Source organism: Phalangium opilio, unplaced genomic scaffold (genome assembly GCF_054372755.1).
Source record: "Phalangium opilio isolate 3A_F unplaced genomic scaffold, DU_Popi_V2 ptg000082l_1, whole genome shotgun sequence".
In the NCBI taxonomy this organism is placed as follows: domain Eukaryota; kingdom Metazoa; phylum Arthropoda; class Arachnida; order Opiliones; family Phalangiidae; genus Phalangium; species Phalangium opilio.
This window is the reverse complement of record NW_028324189.1, coordinates 18,346,509-18,366,995: the sequence shown is the minus strand read 5'-3', so window position 1 is coordinate 18,366,995 and position 20,487 is coordinate 18,346,509. Positions and strand designations below refer to the sequence as shown.

The 20,487-nt window shown below is 36.4% G+C and overlaps 1 long non-coding RNA gene and 2 pseudogenes across 1 annotated transcript in view; 2 read left to right on the top strand and 1 right to left on the bottom strand.

The window, feature by feature from the left end:
* The window catches only part of LOC149653534 (uncharacterized), a 399,454-nt gene that overhangs the window by 327,999 nt on the left and 50,968 nt on the right, over positions 1–20,487 (bottom strand). The gene's annotated exons all lie outside the window — the stretch shown is intronic.
* Positions 18,375–18,493, top strand: LOC149653536 (5S ribosomal RNA; annotated as a pseudogene).
* On the top strand, positions 18,634–18,752 carry LOC149653535 (5S ribosomal RNA; annotated as a pseudogene).

The following is a 20,487-nucleotide window of genomic DNA, read 5'->3' as shown; positions in this document are numbered from 1 at the left end:
TTTACTACCCTACGGGCGTACGCTTTACTCCCCTACGGGCGTACGCTTTACTCCCCTACGGGCGTACGCTTTACTCCCCTACGGGCGTACGCTTTACTCCCCTACGGGCGTACGCTTTACTCCCCTACGGGCGTACGCTTTACTCCCCAACAAGCGTACGCTTTACTCCCCAACAAGCGTACTCTTTACTCCCCAACAAGCGTACTCTTTACTCCCCAACAGGTGTACACTTTACTCCCTTATAGGCGTACACTTTACTCCCTTATAGGCGTACAATTTACTCCCCTACAGGCGTTCAATTTACTCCATTATTAAAATTATGACTCTTGGAACATATTATTTACGTTGTTACCCAATTTGAGTAAATATTATGCCTTATGACATACACTTTACCCTCTTTAACTCTCAGAAATGCAGTTTATTCTGCTTACGTAGTAATTGTAATGTATTGGTTTACACTGCATTTTTATTAACGTAAATTTGGTCAATTGAAGCAATATCAGTACTTTCCAACAAATTAAGATTGTAACAAAAATACAAATTTTATCATAGGTGTTCTGCCTGAACACTTGTTTTAATTCAGCATTTAATTATTTTCTGTGAAATTTAAGTGTAAAAAGGTTCCAAAAGAGACTTAATAGCCCTATTTGGCTTATTAATGTCAAGTAGCAAATACTCGAAAACCATTAATGTTTTGTTTAGTAAGGGAATATACTTTAAGTTAAAAATCCAAAATGAACAAAACCAAGAAAGCAATGCTGTTGAAAGTTCATTCGTGTTTAAAATTTTTGCTTGGTCTATATAGAGTTCATATAATTCGCTTTGAAGTATTGATTTCCCTTTGTAAACGAGAACTGGTTCATTTTGGAGAATTCCTCAATAACAGAAACCTTCGATCTAAGAATGTTTTAGAACCTTTCTAGAAGAAATGCATTAAATGGAATTTGCATTAGCTTTTCTCGGCTAATGTTTGGGGTTCCATATCTCCGTAACGAAACGTTTGAGCTAACGAACACACCAATTAATTTGTGTCGGACTGCTTCCAAAACACCCTCAATTGTTTTAAAAGCTCTCCCATTTCATTATCACTTTCAACGTAGTTTATGTAAATGTATTTTCAGGATAATATGCTTGAGGGCATGTTGAATGCTTTTTCTAAAGCAAGGAAAGATAAAGTCAAAATAACCTTTGACTTGCCTACGCATGAAGATGTAGAAGACGCTAAGGAAGTAGTAGAACTTTTGCGACCTCTTAAAACCGGAACTGATTTCTTCCAGAAATCTGGGATAATTTCTTCAAGAGTTATTGGGGAATTGATAACCATTTTTAAGAAAACATACGAAGTTAAGAGCAAAAAAATTGCGAAGTTGCAAAGCGACTTGTTGAGAAATTTAGAAACAAGATTCTACAAAACACTTGATGATCCCACCTATATACTTGCTTCCCTGCTTGACCCAAACATAAAGTTCGTGCTGTTTGACAGTAAGTTCCATGTAATAAACTAAACCTAGGTTATAATTACAAGAATCTTCAACAAATCGAATTCCAACATTTAGTTGATTCGGTTTTGGGCGTTCTTGTGTATTTCTCAGCTGTAATTTAACTTATTTCATAAATTGGTAACAGAGGAGCATGTGCTTTAGGGGAAATTAACCTCTAATGACCAGCGTGCGCCTATGGGCATGTTTCTCTGTCTGTTGTTTATGGACTTGTCTATGGTTTAATTTCAGTTAAATATGTGTCATCTGTTTTTAATGTTTCAGGTGAATATACTGTTAAAAAATGGGTGGAAAAGTATCCAAAATATAAATGTCCCTCGAGAATAAGGGCGGAAACGGTCTTCAAAGAAGCTGTTTTAAAAGAAACAGTCCGAGAACCCGAAATCAACATATCAGGTTCTTCAATTCCCGATGAACCCTATTGCCCGTTCAGCTCTTTAGGCTTGCCTATTGGTACTGACGCTCCGAGGTCCCCATTAAATGAAACCCACTTGTACAAGATGGAACCCATTTCGAATCAGCCTGATGTGGCTCTGAGTTATTGGAGAACCAAAGAACGCGAGTTCCCCATACTCGCTTCGCTCGCCAAACGATACTTGGCTGTTCCTGCTACATCGGCAGATGTTGAAAGATTATTTTCAATTGCTGGATTTATATTGAGGGCAAGAAGAAGTTCACTTTCACTAAAGCCCAAATGTATATTTATAATCTTGCTTCTCATTTCCTTCGTTTGTATAATTTGAACCAATAATAATAACATGTATTTCTGACATTGGAAACGTATTGCGTTAGTTAGTTTTGGATTAAACATTAGACAATGAACCATTGAATTAAAGTGTTTCTAATCTTGTAATCTTGTTACATTTCCTGATGTGGAAAACATAGACAAGCTAAATAATTTGACGGAGCTTAGATTAGGGTTCCGCAGATGTCCTATTAATCTTAATAAAGTTGTCCTGGTCATATGTTTTGTGATATATATGTAAGTGGGAAAACGGGTCGGGTAAAGTTGACAATACCTAAATTGCAAATTACAACACGCAAACCGTGTTATCAGGAAGAATGAGAACATGGAAGATTTAAATTGCGGAACTAGAGAAACTAAATGGTAGGGGCATGACAAGATTGCACCGAATAAAGAAAGAATATTCACCTGCATTTAGCGTATACTGTCTATCGAGCTAGATTTATACAAGGTGATTCAAAACGCCATCACCACAGTAATACGCTATGCAGTTCAGGCTACGCTGGATCCTACATAATCTTTGAGCTCAAGTAAAATCCTACCATACCGTCTGATCTCATGTAATTAGAAGGACATCGACATTAATCACAATCACAAATCATTTCAATTAAGTACCAAACTTCCGTCCCGTTAAAGTAACTTTGGCTGCCATGGAAGGAAGCATTAGCAACATTCTTTAGCCTCTACAAATCCCTTTAATAATTTTTGAAAACGAGTGTCAATTAATTGCTGGTAAAACAGAGATAAGATCCAGCTATGTGCCTGAGGAAAGTAAATGTGTATACGTTAAATTGAGGCTAATTGAAATAAATGAAAATGCAGACTGTGCGTAACGTTCATCTAAAGTAGCTTATTTACAAAGTTCGCCCTTCTTATGCCGTTTTAAATTGGTCGATAATGGGCCCTGGCATGAAGCAACGACATTGTGAAACCCTAAATCCAAACAAACCGTTCTTCTGGAATTATTGCTCCATACTAGCCCTCCATGAGCGACCAATGGTTAAATGCCCGTTTTTCTGGAACATGATGCAAGAACTTCTCTCGTCAACCTTCTATAATTTTAAACCATTTCAACTGAGATAACATTAACATAACCTAACCAGGTTGTCTCAGTTTTAAAAAGAAGGTAGATAATTGAAGGTACTATTTAATCTACAAAACTTCCCGCCAAGCATTGTCGTGTTTCCTTCTAAAGAAGGTAAGCTCTCCACCAGAAGCAAGCACCTTCTATTTCGTAGAAAGAAATCGTTTCTTCTAAGGAGTAAAATCCTATACTAGTGACGAGGAGCTAACCACTCACTGGTTCCTTTAATACCTATTACGAACTGAGTGTAATCGTTTTAGCGCTTTCAAGGATAGTGCTTTGAAAGATTATGTGTAATCTATGAGTATTATCAGAAGTTCAATGTGGTCACCGACTACGCTGAATGTCAGGCCCCTCGAGAACTGAAGAAGGAAGACACCTTCCAACCCTAGACATTCTGCCTCTCCGAATTATTCTACCTATTGTTTTCTCGTAACTCTGTAACTCTTATATATGGAAGGGATTGGAGACAATTTTTAAAAAAGCTTCTGAGAAGGTAAAGCGTGTCTAATCGGTACAACCCTCCACGGCAAAGAAAGAGAAAAGAAGTCGCTAGAAGAAATCACGAAATGCCCACCACTGACCAAGCATAATTTGCCTTGGTCAATCTGGTTCATGAGAATTAAGAAATATTTAAAAGCGTTGTCGCTATAAAAGGCGAAATTTTAAAATGTAGTATGATCTATTTTAGAGAGCTGCATTTCAGTTTCAAACGTTACCATTTCCATACCATTTTTGTTTACCAATTCCACCCATAGATTTCATCAACCTCCCCAAGAGTCCCCATCCGTTACGGATCCGTGGTTTCCAAATACCAACCATTCCCATTCCCTATTAAGAAACGTTATTGCAGTTCCAACCATGAAGGAAAAAACAATAGCATAAAACCATTTCCCTACCATAGTGTTCGAAAGAATATAACCCTTGAGCGTCTTGGTTTGGCCCAGAATTACCACTGAAATACAGGTTCATCATCGGGAATTTTAGTAAAAATAAGGGGGCTGAACAACTGTACTAAAGTCTGACTGGACTGAAAGACTCCTGCTCGCCCGTCGCCAAGTACCATGAATCACTTCCCAAAATATTTATTCCGAGAATTTAGCGCAAAAACTTACAATGGACTGATTGACAGCTACAATAGCCGTGAATCTTGTGTGCTAAAGTAATAGGAGGGTGAGCTAGAAGACGGTACTGTTAGCTTAGCTAGCTAGGCTACAATAAACTAAGTGAAATGAGTAGTAGAGGCACCTATATTATATTGCCATATATCGTCTAATACAGTCAAAGGCAGAGAGCTGCCATTACTCAGTGGCAAAAACCTTTTTAAGTCTTTTTAGAATAGAGTAGTGTCGGTAGAGAGGCGAGTAGACTGTGTATCCCTCCCTCTAGGCGCGCTTTTGTAAGAGGGGATACTGTACGCGCCTGGTAGGGGGGATGACACTGAGCTAAAAGAGAAAAGGGTATGACGTTTGGATACGTAGAACTGACGTTACTCTATTTTAGGATCTTCCATAGAAAATTGGTTCCATCCATCTACCAACCATTTCCAAACTAAAATGAACCACTTCCAATCCATATTTCCATATTGGTTGTTTTCCATCCATTCCCGATCCGAATATGCGATATTACTAGAAAAACCACCCATTCCCACGGTTTTCCATGGTTACCGCGGTTAATGGAAATTTACCGTTTCCATGCAGCTCTCTAATATATTTGATACCTTTGATGATCTGGCAAAGAGTACTTACCATTAACAACACGACTTTCATTAAAACTCGGTTATCCATGACAGATTATTTTTTAAGTATCAAGAATATGTCCAAACGAATAACAAGCTCTAAAATTTCAACGGAAATAGTGGAAAAGAAACAAAAAATATTCTGAATTATTTATAAACATTTTTTTAATAAATAGTTCTGAAATCTAAGAATTCTAATCTATTTTTTTAACAAGCTCATTCGCAGGTTTAAAACCATATAAAATAGCATTTTAATGGAAATTAAATGTGAGTTTCCCTATTCAACATTATTATACAATATACATTTCATCATTATTTCTCAAAACTCTAAAAATATAGCAGCGATAAAAATCAATATTTTTAGTTCTTTATGCTCTAGTCTAGCTCGACCATAACACGCTCAATATTCTGCACGGTGTCTCCCTATATCACCCATCTCATTTTCCCCAATCAGAAGAATTGAACCCAAATCGTATATTCCTGCTTCACCCAAATGTATTTCTCCCAATTCCCGTTTGCCACAAAAGGCGATAAAACAGAAGTTGGCACAAAAACATACCCGTTTAATTAATTCATATTTTCCTTTAAAAACAATATTTTAAAATTAGTATACAAGAGACTATTGATCAGTGTAATTTATTAAATATGTAAGTCGAATGGCTTAAAACTTCAAAAGCAAACTATACCTCCGTAATTCGTGGCCAGATAATGACGATAAAAAACAAAGTGCAAAATCGCAAATACTGGCGATGTCCGTTAGCGGAATGCAAGTTAATTATGAAGGATAGAGTTATTTCAAAGCCACTGGATTCTGTTAACAATGTACCTAAGAGATATTTAAATACCTTTTTCTGAGATGGGGTTAGGTTAGGTTTGGTTTTGGTTGGGTTATGTTTGGTTTGGTTTGGTTCAGGATACGTTTGATATTAGTGAAGAAGTGACACGACGCGCGTATGCAACTAGAAAACGGAAACAAAACCGCCGCAGAATTCCTAGAAATTATCAAATGGGGCTTTAAAATGGATTAAAATGTATCCCTTATGGAATGAAAAAATAAATAAAGGTATCAAATTCTACTCTATTTTAGTCTTTTTGGGTATGCTATTTTGGGTTAATTGGAATATCAGAAATGGCAATTGGGATGAATGAGGTTTGGGTAAATGGGTATTATGGAATTAAATTTGGGGAAATGGGGGGTAACCTTTTGCACAAATTAAATGGAGGACATCTTTAAAATTCTTGATCTTACAAATTATTCCCAAAACTTTTCACTAATTGTGCAAATCAAAATCCAACATAATGTTAAATGCCCAATATTTAGAAGAAAAAACCCTAGAACTTTATTGGACAAATATATTGATAAAATTCCACATGATTTAGTCAAGTATATTGAATATATTTTGGTCACATTAAAATGTTGATATTGAATCCATCGACCGGGTAAAATTTTATTGCCTAAACGCGTCGAAAAAAACAGACTTTAATGTTATTCGAATGCGAAATATTATTCAATTGTTTGAATAGCATTATGAGCAGTAAAAAGACTCATTCAATATATATTTTCAGTTTATTACGCAAATATTGAGAAAAACTGACCGCAAATGGGGTTCCATGTCCTAAAAAATATAGTGGCATTATATTTGAACTTTGCACAAATGTTAGTCTGGATAACGTTTTACTTATACTTTGTAACTTAAACAACGGGCCCCACGTTTTTTGCGCAAATTATTGAGCGTGTAGGGTCCTCTTAATTACATAAAACACGCTACAATAACAAAATGATAAGGATTTTATTATAAGAAAATGTTTTTTATTTGGAAGAGAAATATCAATTAAGTTTTAAACATAATTCATGGATTTTATTAGGGAATAGTTTGTCCATTTTTAGAGTCCTAAAGCATCCCTGTTACGCTGAATTAATTACAATCTTCTGATTAACTAAAATATAGGCCAGTAAGAATTGGTTTAAAGATGCCTATTGAGTGTTGCCAAATGCAATATTATTTCCAACCATTTTTCACGGAAAATTATAATTTCGTGTACTTTTCGCCGTTTGACCTTTTATAATAATATATTTGGATTCTTTTCCACTTTATTGAAAGGATAGTCCTGACGAGAGCAACGTCCTCGCCTGTAAGGAACCCTCGATTTTCATTGAAAGTCTATCCTAAAAATATTTTGAATCATTTACCGATTTGCTTTAGTTTACTTCCTTATATTTAAAATCTGGCAATACTCCTTTTTTCTGTGTGAACTTTTGACAATACCAATGTAGGCCTAGTAACCAACTATAGGGCGAAATTAAGTTTGCCTATAAATAACCTAAGTATATAATGACTTTTGGAGGATAAGTAAATGGCCTACCATAAACTGAAACCAAAATTCAAACTTGCAAATCGTATACACGACATAAAATAGTATCCTCCTCTATGCGTAAACCGACTTATTAACTTCAAAGATCTCCTTTTTTCGATGATAATATTTCATGGATTCTAACCATAATTGTTCTTTTAGTACAACTATTATTATTACCACATTATTCCTAAAACGCATGAATAATACATTATTTTAAATTTAACGTCTGCAGTTTAAGGCTTCCCACAGTTCGGTTCAAATCGGTTTTGGACTAAAACTGAAACTTTCAGTTAAGATTTTCAAGAACTGAAACTGAACTGAAACTTTTCAGTTAAGATTTTCAAGAACTGAAACTGAATTGAAACTTTTCAGTTAAGATTTTCAAGAACTGAACTGAACTGAAACTTTTCTGTTAAGATTTTCAAGAACTGAAACTTTTCAGTTAAGATTTTCAAGAACTGAAACTTTTCAGTTAAGATTTTCAAGAACTGAAACTGAACTGAAATTATCAGTTCGGTTCAGTCAGGAAACCGAACTGATCAGTTCAGTTTTCAGTTATAATTGAACTGAACCGAAAACCCCAGATTGTAACTATTAACCGCTAACATTTTATACTACTACTCAGTATTTTGGAATCATTAAGTGCCATACCTTAAGAGTCATGTTTATTTCACTAACTACTAGTTATTAACATTGAAACAACTTAACTTTGACTAATTAACTAATCATGATACCCTTTTTAGTTACTAATTATTGGTATTCTTTTTGCCTGTGTCTCTCTGCAGAGGGTCCCAGCTAATCACGGGACTTAAATTAATAGCTTATTTCTATGCATAATTAAATATACGCGACATAAATGATGAAATATACGCGACACCAAGAACGAATTCAGGATACCATAAGAACGTTGAAACAAGGTAATGCTGGCGCCATGACCATAAAGTCATACTTTTCATAATATGAGGGAGGGGCCTATTTTTGGGAATATGGAAAATGGAGTCTCCTAGGTCTAGGAGTGTTGGTGTCGGTGTCAAAAAAAATTGTTAAAATCGTTAATGATGAACTGATATATTTAAGAAGAGTGGTTATTAAGAATTTTAATTTTTCTATTAGAGAGCCTGATTTATCTGGGACAAAGTCAGTACAATGGATTTCCCAAACTTCGCCGTGTAGCGCCAAGACTTAAGGCCAGAGAAGCTGAATGCGACACTAGCCACTTTAACTGATTTATAACCCACCTATGGCCTAAAAAAAGATTTTAAGGCGTTACCTAGAACGAAGGCGGCAACGGTTTTCGGAAGAAGTATGACTTCATGGTACCAGGGGACAATGTTACCATTCCACGTTCTTATGGTATCCTGAATTCGTTCTTGGCGACACGAATAAGGTAACTTTACGCGACACATCCCCCAAAGTATCACACAGCATGCAATACAAAACGATGCCAGTTTTTTATTGTTCTACTAATGTTTGCGGGAACGTATTGATATCGTTTCTCGCGAGTCGCGATAGATCGAAAGAGTACTTAACTATCTCTTCAGTTCAGTTTTTATCAGTTCAGTTTAAGAAATAAACCGAACCGAACTAAAAACTGATCAGTTTGGAGATGTGCAAACTGAAACTGAACTGAAGCAATCACATCAGTTTAGCCCTTTCGCTGATCAAATTGCCACCGTGACGCTTTCTTCTATTATAACATCTAAACCTGATTATTTAAACGTGTATTTAACTTTTGGCTCACTCTAAACCGTTAATGTCCCTTCATTACAGACACGAAAATCAAAACCCATAGTTTTCTTCACATCAGGTTTCAATTATTTACTTATTTATTTATAATACTTGATTTACCCGAAAGATTCTAGGCCTTAACTTTCTTCTTGCAATCATTAAAGCAAGGATTATTCTATATACAGGTGTAGTATAGTTAAAGTAATATATAAACAGCCATTTCAAATAATAATAATAAAAAATAGCCTTGGAATATCAAAATGAAACAGAGCTTTAAAGCTACAAAACTACTAAAGGCATCGTATTTACGAAAAATATTTCCATACATTCACTTTATATTATGGAGAAAGGGAATATTAAGGTTCCTTAGGATTTCTTTACGCATGAACACAAGGCGAACTGCTAACGCGGCGCACTATTGTAACAAGTACGAAAAGTTGGGAAACCCAACGTATTACCTCTCCGTGTCAAGATGACTATCACTACCCCCTTAAACAACCTAAATTTGCATCTATCGCTTTTTACCTCTCCGTGTGACGTAGTCCAGGAGAAGTTCTGTAACGGCCGTGTCTGTCTGTCTGTCTGTTGTTACACCCACGTGACCGCGTTCGCAGTTTCCGAATCGGTGCAAACGTGTTCCCAATTTCCAGACCGCATTGACAGTTCACAGAAATTTGGATTTCTCTCCGTTGGCTACTCTATACTTGAGTTCTCACACCACCTAGTTGTGTTTTCGTCCATCCCACATGAACACCAGTCTGGTACTTTTCTGGCTTCCAACACCACCGTCTTCTGTTCTTTGTCAATCCCACATTGACATCAGTCTGTACTTACACTGGCTTCTAACACCACCATCCACTGGTCTTCCGTCTTTTCCACATAGACACCAATCTGTATCATTGGCTTCTCCTCCATTATCATTGTTTTGTTTCAGCTAGGGTTACGAGAAACGTCTAGCCTCCCTAAGGTGGGATCGGCCACCAAAGGTTTTCGCAATTGCGCTTTTTCCTTACTATTATAAGGGAAACGATTTCCATATATATACCAAAATTTTAAAAGAATCGGGTAAGAGGGGTACGCTTCAATTTAAACGTCAATATTAGCAAAGTTTGAGAAGATTATAGGTAAAACTTTATTTTAAACGATTTAACTATAATTAATGTTAATTATTGAACATTAAAATAATTAAAAATAATTATATTTATTTAAATATTAAAAATAAACCTCTCGTGCAAAGAGAGAGATTATCATTGCCTCCTATATCTACCAAGGCCCGTGCATGCGATATATTTCCTTCATTGCCTCCCATATCTATCAAGGCCCGTGCATTGCGTTATATTTTTCAAAACAACAACCAAAATGGAAAGCTGCTCTCAGAAACATAATAATTTCTTTTCTCTGTATATGAAATGAAAATATGGATAATATTGCGCTCCTTGTTTATACTCCTTGTTACTGTTGTATAGAGTAATCATGATAAAAGCTTAAAAAATTACGAGAGGACAGACCATTTTTATCCTCTTGTTTTATTCTTAATAAGAATATAAAACATTTATTTTGTATCAAAAAAATATTTTTTTGGTGCTGAGATTGCTTTAGAAAAATCGTTTCCCTTATAATAGTAAGGAAAAAACGCAATTGCGAAAATATTTGGTGGCCGATGCCACCTTAGGGAGGCTAGACGTTTCTCTTAACCCTAGCAGATCGCCGCTTATATCCTAAAACCAAACGATGATAATGGAGTAGAAGCCAATGATACAGATTGCTCTCTATGTGGAATAGACGGAAGACCAGTGGATGGTGGTGTTAGAAGCCAGGGTAAGTACAGACTGGTGTCAATGTGGCATTGACAAAGAACAGAAGATGATGGTGTTGGAAGCCAGATAAGTACCAGACTGGTGTTCTTGTGGGATGGACGAAGACCAAACATGGTGGTGTGAGAAATCTAGTATAGAGTAGCCAACGAGGAGTAATACAATTTTCCAAATTTCTGTGAACTGTCAATGCGGTCCGGAAATTGGGAACACGTTTGCTCCGATACGGAAACTGCGAACACGGTCACGTGGGTGTAACAACGAACAGACAGACACACACACGGCCGTTACATAACCTCTCCTGGACTACGTGTCTAAGAATTTGTTTTTTTATTCTTAAAGAACATCAAGCTAATCCCCGTCAGTCATTGTTTATGATGAGCAAAGTATTATTGGTTCAAAAACGTTTAAAATTCACGTCGATGGTGTAATTGTGATTGAATGCACCGATTTAATTACAGCTTTAATCAGCTATGTTTGCAGCTATTGGATTTTTCACTGTACATACAATCCATGTTTTAAAAAAACGATAACCTTTTTCGAACACTTTTTTTTTTACTTAAGTAATAAGAAGCCATGTAAAATTGTAAAATCTACTATTGACAAGCTGTTAAAATGTGGAAAAGTCAAATAATTTTTTTTTAATTTCTTGTATATAAATTGAAACGCATTGAAAGAAAACAAATTAAAGCGTTAGGTCCTGTGGATAGGGGGAAATCTGCTAAATTTACACAGAAAAAGTAATTTAAAATTTAAAATTGTGTTTCTATTAACTTTTTTTTCGTCAAGACACTTAAGGTAAATTGACGCATTCAAACATCTTATTGAATGCGTCAATTTACCTTGAAGGGTGTAAAATTTCGCAAAAAAGAATTTTATACAGTGTTTACAGGGTGTAGTTTATTGATTAAGGGGTGTTTATAACGTATTTTAAGAGTGTATAGTGACACTTTTAAGAGCGTATAGTGACTCATTCAATAGCGTATAGTGACTCTTTTCAGGGCGTATATTAACTCTTTCAAAAGTGTAAAAAAACTCTTTCAAAAGTGTATAATAACTCTTTCAAAAGTGTATAATAACTCTTTCAAAAGTGTATAATAACTCTTTCAAAAGTGTATAATAACTCTTTCAAAAGTGTATAATAACTCTTTCAAAAGTGTATAATAACTCTTTCAAAAGTGTATAATAACTCTTTCAAAAGTGTATAATAACTCTTTCAAAAGTGTATAATAACTCTTTCAAAAGTGTATAATAACTCTTTCAAAAGTGTATAATAACTCTTTCAAAAGTGTATAATAACTCTTTCAAAAGTGTATAATAACTCTTTCAAAAGTGTATAATAACTCTTTCAAAAGTGTATAATAACTCTTTCAAAAGTGTATAATAACTCTTTCAAAAGTGTATATTAACTCATTTAAGGGCGTATTTTAACTCATTTAAGGGCGTATATTAACTCTTTCAAGTGCGTATATTAACTCTTTTTATAGTGTATATTAACTTATTTAATAGTGTATATTAACTCTCTTTAGATTGTATATTAACTCATTTGAGAGTGTATATAAACTCATTTAAGAGTGTATATCAACTCATTTAAGAGTGTATATTAACTCATTTAAAAGTGTATATTAACTCTTTTGAGAGTGTATATTAACTCTTTTAAGAGTGTATATCAACTCTATTAAGAGTGCATACTCTTTAAAGAGTGTACATGAGCGCTTTTAAGAGTGTATACTTTTTAAAGAGTGTACATAAGCGCTTTTAAGAGTGTATGTTAGCGCCTAAAATGGTGTATAATAACGCTTTAAAAGGAGTTTTATAACACTCATAATTTCACAATCTCTTTTTTCAATATAGGGCATAGGGGTGTGATTTAACACCCTTCAGGGTGTAAACCCACACTAGAAATGGTGTTGAATTTAGCACCATCAATAACAGTTAAAAAGGTGTTGAATCACACCACTGTTTCTTAGAGTGTACCTTGTGTGGGAAAAGCGGATACTTGTCCTTCTCAAGCCCAGGTGTTGAGGCATCGTGCCAAGGGTTGCTTGGTACTGGGGAAGTAAAACTGCGGTATCGCTAACGATCGCCTCGGGGCACCAGGCGACACCCCGTTGTATCTAGCCTTCCATCCGGGCGGGGGACTACCGGGTGGCGATCTTTTACTTGCCCCCTTACTCATGGGATTCTTATGGATTCTATAAACAAAACTAACTCTAAATCTACCAAACCTACGGTGCATGGGTCTGCTCAGGGCAGAACCCTCACTGATACCACTACTCTAGGGCCTGTATCCAGCGATACTCGTGGTGACCGATAAGGCTTCAAAACGTACCGTGCGTCGTCGTCTCAAACGACAGATTGCTCGACAAAATGCCATATCGTTGTCTGAAACGGTCTCCACCCCCGCTGGGGGTGCAGCGGCACGTGACACCCAATTGAAGAGGCCAAGAACGGAGAACTCGACTCCCTCGCCCAGTATCTCGCAGGTGGCGGCGAGGAAGGCTAAGTATAGAGACGCCGCCAGCTCAGAAAAGATGGTCATTGTTAAAAAAGGCTATCCGAAGGCGGCCATCACGGAGGAAGACGTGGGCCCAATCCAGAAGGCGATTCTAGGGGCCCTGGATGGGATACCATCGGGGAGCCCTCTACCGCGCCTTACGAATTTTAGCCTGACGGCCGGGACCCTGGTACACTCCTGTGAGGATTCGTTCACTGGGCAATGGTTGAAAGATAACTTAGCCTACTCGGTGGTGGGGGATGCGGTGCTCTCAGTAATGAGAGCTAGCGAATTCCCTAAGCCGTTTAAGGTAATGTAGTTCTCATGAGAGTTGATATCGCACTTTCATATTGATGATATGACACTAAATTAGACTTTCTCGAAAGTTGGGTATAGTAAAATCGCATGAGCTATCCATCCAAACAACACTAGAGACACGATAGTGTCAGCACTTTTAATGGCATTGGTGAAAGTTATCAAACTCATTATTAAGATTATATTTTCCGAGGTTTTATTAACTGATAACCCTTGTCTAACACATATTCGAAAGGGTAAATATTGTATTACCTTTTTCTTGATCACTTCATACCCCTTTAATCAAGATATCTTAGTAACCAACTTCGCTTTGCAAGGGTTGCTATTAAATTAAAAATATTGATTAACATTTAGAGCACGTAATGAGAGTTTTCCATTTCGTTTCACCTAAGGGAAATATAAGAGAGTGAAAATTCCTGTTGAAACTCAGGCAACGTTTCACAGTAAATACAAGTCGATTTTCACAAGTACAGTAATGTTGAAAAGTTGGTTTTTCTCCCTTGAAATTGATTTTAGCGACGCAGGTGGCTTCCGCAAAATGAAGGTAGGGCTAGTTTAAGTTTAAAAGTAAAGTCTGATAAAAATCAATAATGCAGGCAGAAATTCGCAAACAATCATGAATTTCTGTCTCTAAGCTATTTCAGGTTTTCCCAATTTGTTTCTGTTACAAATAAGTGTATACATTATAGATTTCTACAAATTTGTCGATGAAAAGAAAATTATACACAATAAGGTTTACTAACTTGATATCAAAGTCGAGAAGAAATAACAGAACGAAGATGCAATGAATAGTAATCCTTAATATTATTCCTTCCGTTGATTGATGTCTTATCTGTTTGAATTAAACACCCAACTCTCGAGCTCAGATGAATGTGATAAATAATGACGTTGTTTTTCCTAAACAGGGTGTTTCTGATAACCATGGGTCAGAGTGAGTAAAAAGTGTCAAAAGAACACGGGGTCTAAAACATTCTGTTTCGGAGCTTGTCCCAAACTTTAATTTCTAAAAACAAGAATATTGCCAAAAAGGTGGAGTAAGACATATCAGCCTGCCCATCTTGTTTAAACGATTTCAATAGTCTTCAATCCAAGAGCAATAGGCATGTACTTTTAAAGTTAGAATGTAAAGTGTAATAGCACAAGAGAGGACATTTTGAACAATACCTCTAAATAACTGTTAACTTTTTACGAATAAAAGAAACACTGAAAGGAAACATTTGTGATATTATATTTTGAAATACATTCATATTAACAGCTTAGGTACACTTCTACCTTTAAACGAACACTCGTGCTAAATAAAGGCTCATTAACGTCCTTAGGTTGGAGGCTATTGAAATTGTCTTTTTATCAATGGTACTTAAACTTCGCGACAGCAACATGAATTTATAAATATTATTATGAGAATCCAAAGGAAATTACTGGATTAAATTACATTTGGAAAGATAATTCAGTGGGAGTTAATTTCTCGCGTAACTTTTCTAACAATGCTAGTTCTAAACAATTCACCACTCAAAAATAATAATAACAAGGACAAAAAGAAAAACGAGCAAAATTCAAAACGAGGGGACTAGAAAACTAATTAAAACATAAATATACATTGTACTAGTTAGGTTAAACGTGAATTCCATATCGTTCTGGTGCTTTTGTATTTCTTAAACTACGTCGAAGACTCGGTTGGAGTTCTGAAGTAGTAATTGCGAGTTCGCCTTCGGTTTTTGAGTTGGAAAGTTCGCGTCATCTTCGCTGATCTGGGTATCTGAGTCGGAGTACCCCTCTTTATCATAATCGTGATAAGAACCACTATCCAGGTTGGATAAATTGTCATCGTATTCGTCTAGGTCATGAGTGTCTCGGAAGTGAAAAGGCTTCATGTGACACACGTTCACTGTAAAAATTCGGTGGGTCTTTCTGGTACGAGTGGAAGGAGGGTCCTGAACCTGGTACGTCAGGTTGTTTACGCGTCTAATGACTTGGCAAGGGCCTTTAAACTCTTCTAGTAACTTGGTTTAGTATGGCGGTCGGAATCCTCGTGGGAATTGTTAGCCTCGCCTAGAGGTGCAGTGTCGTCTTCGTACAGGGATTCATGTGGTATGTCTATGACGCAGGACTTAGGTAATTTCTTAGGGATTATCCGTAGCTCGTCTGGTTTGGTATACGAAATCGTCAGCTCGTTCTTCTTCACCCAGTCAAATCCTACTACCATTGTCTGTCTGTGTGTGTGTCTGTCTGTTGTTATACCCACGTGACCGCGTTCGCAGTTTGCAAATCGGAGCAAACGTGTTCTCAATTTCCGGACCGCATTTCCCGGAAATTGTATTCCACTCCATTGCCTGTCTAACACCACCAGCCTCTGGTCTTTGTCCATCCCACATGGACACCAGTCTGTACACACTAGCTTCTAATCACCACCATCTTCTGATCATTGCCAATCCCACATGGACACCAGTCTGTACAACTGGCTTCTAACACCACCTTCTTCTTTTCTTTGATTTTGTCCATCCCGCATGGACACCAGTCAGTACACCTGGCTTTTAACACCACCATCTTCTGGTCTTTGATTTTGTCCATCCCACATGGACACCTGTCTGTACACCTGGCTTCTACTCCATCATCATACTTAAGGTTAAGAAATACGCGGCGATCGGCCACGGTTACGAGAAACGTCTGGCCCCCCAATGGCGGGGCTTCCACCAAAGGTTCACGCAATTGCGCTGTTCTTATCCATACCTGCGATTCGAAACCCTTATATACTACCTATTTGAGTAAGGCGAAACAACAGTCGTATCCTTCAATTCAAACGTCAATATTATTCAAGTCTCTCAAGAATGTTTAATTGTTCTTTTTAAAAAGGATGTAACGCTGAATAAGGTGAATAACTAACGAAGAAAATTTATTATAATAATTATATTTATTTTAGTATTTAAGATAATCATGTCTCTCAACTCAAAATTAATACGGAAAGGGTAAAACAGCATTCTATGTGTTTGTCTGTGTTTGTCCGTCCGTTGTTACACTAGTGCGCTGCGTTAGAATTTCGGTTTGTTTTGATGTGTAAAGAAATCCTACAGAACCTTAATATTCCCTTTTTCCATAATGTAAAATGAATATGTGGAAATATTTTTCGTAATTATGTTGCATTTAGTACTTTTGTAGCTATAAAGCTCCGTTTCATTTTGATATTCCAAATATTTTTTTTAATATTGTTATTTGAAATGGCTGTTTATATATTACCTTAGCTATACTACATCTGTATATAGAATAATCCTTTATTTAATGATTTCATGAACAAAGCTAAGACCTAGACTCCTTCGGGTGTATCAAGTAATATCCGCAATAGGCTTAGTGAAACGAAGACTAAATAATTGAGGCCTGAGGTGAAGTAAACTTTGGGTTTTGATTTTCGTGTCTGAAATGGAGAGACATCAACGGTTCAGAGTGAGCCGAAAGTTAAATACACTCATAAATAGCCAGGTTAAGATTTTATAATAGAAGAAAAGATCATGGTGGCAATTAGAATAGTAAAAGGGCTAGTGGTAAACGGGTAGTAGCTACAGAGTTTTTATTCTCTGTATGGTGCGCATTGACTACCTACAATTGAGCTTTAGTGTTATTTAACGTTAACACTCATGTTGGCAAACTAAGAAGTAAGAATATTGTTGAGGTGAGACGAGACGAAAGTGTTTACACTGCAAACCAGTTGTGAATGTAGCTATCAGAATATTGGGTAAACAGCTGAAGCGTAGACTTCATTTCCTGTTCTTTTTGCCATTGACTGATTTCCATGTGTCCAAGGTTTATCCTTATTGGATGTAAAATGTCGTCTGCTTTACTGTATATTCGCTATGCTTGGAATACTGCTTCAATATTTCGTAAATTTTTACTTCAAAATAGAGAAATAATTCCATATACAGGGTGTTTGTGAAAAGTCCATCAATAATGAAAGAGCGTATTTATTGGGCCATTTTGAGTCGAAAATGTTCTATGACATTTTGCCGTCCGAGCCACGGTTTTCGAGTTATGATTTGAATATTTTAGGGATGACCCCTTCATTAAATTAGCGCTGTCTTTCAATTTCTTAATTAAATTTAAGGGGTCATCCGTAAATTACTCCAATCATAACTTGAAAACAGTGGCTCGGACGGCAAAATGTCATAGAACATTTTCGACTCAAAATGGCCCAATAAATACGCCCTTTCATTATTGATAGACCTTTCACAAACACCCTGTATAGGTAAATAACTTTGTAGCAGTAGACCTCTTGACTCGGAGAGATAATATTTTGGTTTTCCCAACTTGTTTAAAAACATGGAGAAGGGTAATTTGTCTAATTGGTTTTAAGTTCGAATAATTAACTAGTACACTCGGCAACGGCCATATCACGCTGAAAACACCGGTTCTCGTCCGATAACCGAAGTTAAGCAGCGTCGAGCGCAGTCAGTACTTGGGAGGGCCGTTGGCTTTTACACTTTACTTTCCTTCTTTAAAATCAACCAGATATGAGAAAAGCAAACAGACTTTCTTTTTGTTATTTTTTAAGATCATGCAGGAAATGTAATTTGTCTAATTGGTTTTAAATTCGAATAATTAAGTAATCCACTCGGCAATGGCCATATCACGCTGAAAACACCGGTTCTCGTCCGATCACCGAAGTTAAGCAGCGGCGAGCACAGTCAGTACTTGGGAGGGAGACCACTTAGGAACACTGCGTGCCGTTGGCGTTTAGACTTTAGTTTCCCTTTCTAAAATCAACCAGATATGAGAAAAGCAAATGGAGTTTCTTTTTGCTATTTTTTAAGAACATGCAGGAAATGTAATTTGTCTAATTGGTTTTAAATTCGAATAATTAAGTAATCCAATCGGCAACGGCCATATCACGCTGAAAACACCGGTTCTCGTCCGATCACCGAAGTTAAGCAGCGGCGAGCACAGTCAGTACTTGGGAGGGAGACCACTTAGGAACACTGCGTGCCGTTGGCTTTTAGACTTTAGTTTCCTTTTTTATAATCAACCAGAAATGAGAAAAGCAAACAGAGTTTATTTTTGTTATTTTTCAAGAACATGCAGGAAATGTAATTTGTCTAATTGGTTTTAAGTTCGAATAATTAACTAGTCAAATCGGTAACGGCCATATCTCGCTGAAAACACCGGTTCTCGTCCGATCACCGAATAGGAACACTGCGTGCCCTTGGCTTTTACACTTTAGTTTCCTTTTTTAAAATCAACCAGATATGAGAAAAGCAAACAGAGTAAAATTGTGTTTTGGGTTAATTTCTAATTAATTATACTAGTGTTGATTTAGTTTATAATACAAGCTTTAATAAAATATTAACTTAATTGCATTTACCCTAAAATTTTAATGTATTCACTTTTGATGTATTTTAATTACGATTTAAAGTGAAATAGGAAACATCTGAGGCTTTAGCATTAACATTTGATTTAAATTTTTGACACAGGTTACCACTGTGCAATAGATCCATGACTACAACTGTTTCTTTTTGGTATTTAACTCCGTTAAGTTGAAGCGTTGGCGATTGATAAAGGGTCTCAACAATTTTCGATGTATAATTAGCTTGCATGTGTAATTTTACCTTTTCCAAAAGGCTTTTTGGTAACACTGAGTTCTTTATTAAAACTGATTTGTCGTCATCTATTGAATCTGGTATTAGACCGTTAAGTCCACTTAATTCATAACACTGCAGAAATTGGTGACGTTTAGCAGCTGTTCTTGGGACGTTAATGAATTTTCGGCACCGTTTAAGAATTTCTTTAAAATATTGGTGCTTTGCTTCATATCTCATACACCACAATTTAATAAGAGGTCCAAATTCGGCCAATAGCCGTGGATAGTGGATCAGATAGTGTAACTTGTGAATGAAAATATCTAATTCTTGTTCTACCGCTAATGCTAGGAAATCATCTATAATTATCTTAAGATATGGAAGCCAAGTTTTTTCTACTAAGGGGGAACAAATAATTTCAATTATCTCGCTTAAAAGTAATATACACTTCCTTGTCTCGTTTCATTCACTAACTAAATCCCCAAACACTAACGGAAATAACTGAAACAAGCAGTGCTTTTGGGAAGCTGAGCCACTAATATTCGATTGCCCTTGATTAACGCTGTCCGAGATGGTACTCGGAATTTTTGATTTGGTTATTGGCCCGTATTTGAAATTAAGAATTCTTTCGTTTGATAGTTTTTTGAGTGAGAGATTCGTCCCTAATTAGTTTAACTATTAAAACGCGGAGGAATTTTGGTACAATACCCTCGAATAAATCGTGCATGCAGTCAGGAAGGAAAGATTGAAAGACTTTAAAGTCTAGCAGTTGTTTGAAGCAACATTTGTTTTTAACCCCATATATTGAGGAATTTGGAAAATTATCTTCAACATTTTTAACATGGTAATTTATAGCCGCGTTTACACGAAAGCTGAAACCGTTTCGAATACGGTTCTCCCGAAACCGTTTTCAAACCGATTTGATAGCTACTTGTTTACACGACATCGAGTTCGGAGCATTTTGAGTTTTCACGCATGCGCGCCTAGTATAAGTTTAAAGTTCCACAGGCACCGAGTGCTTCATGATGGCGGATCAACATCAACTCGAAGCTATTTTGCTTCTTTTCAGTATGATGAAAGAAAGAAGAGAGAAAAATAACGGTCTTCGGATAAAACGTATGTTATGCGCGATAAAACGAAGGAATCATTTACGG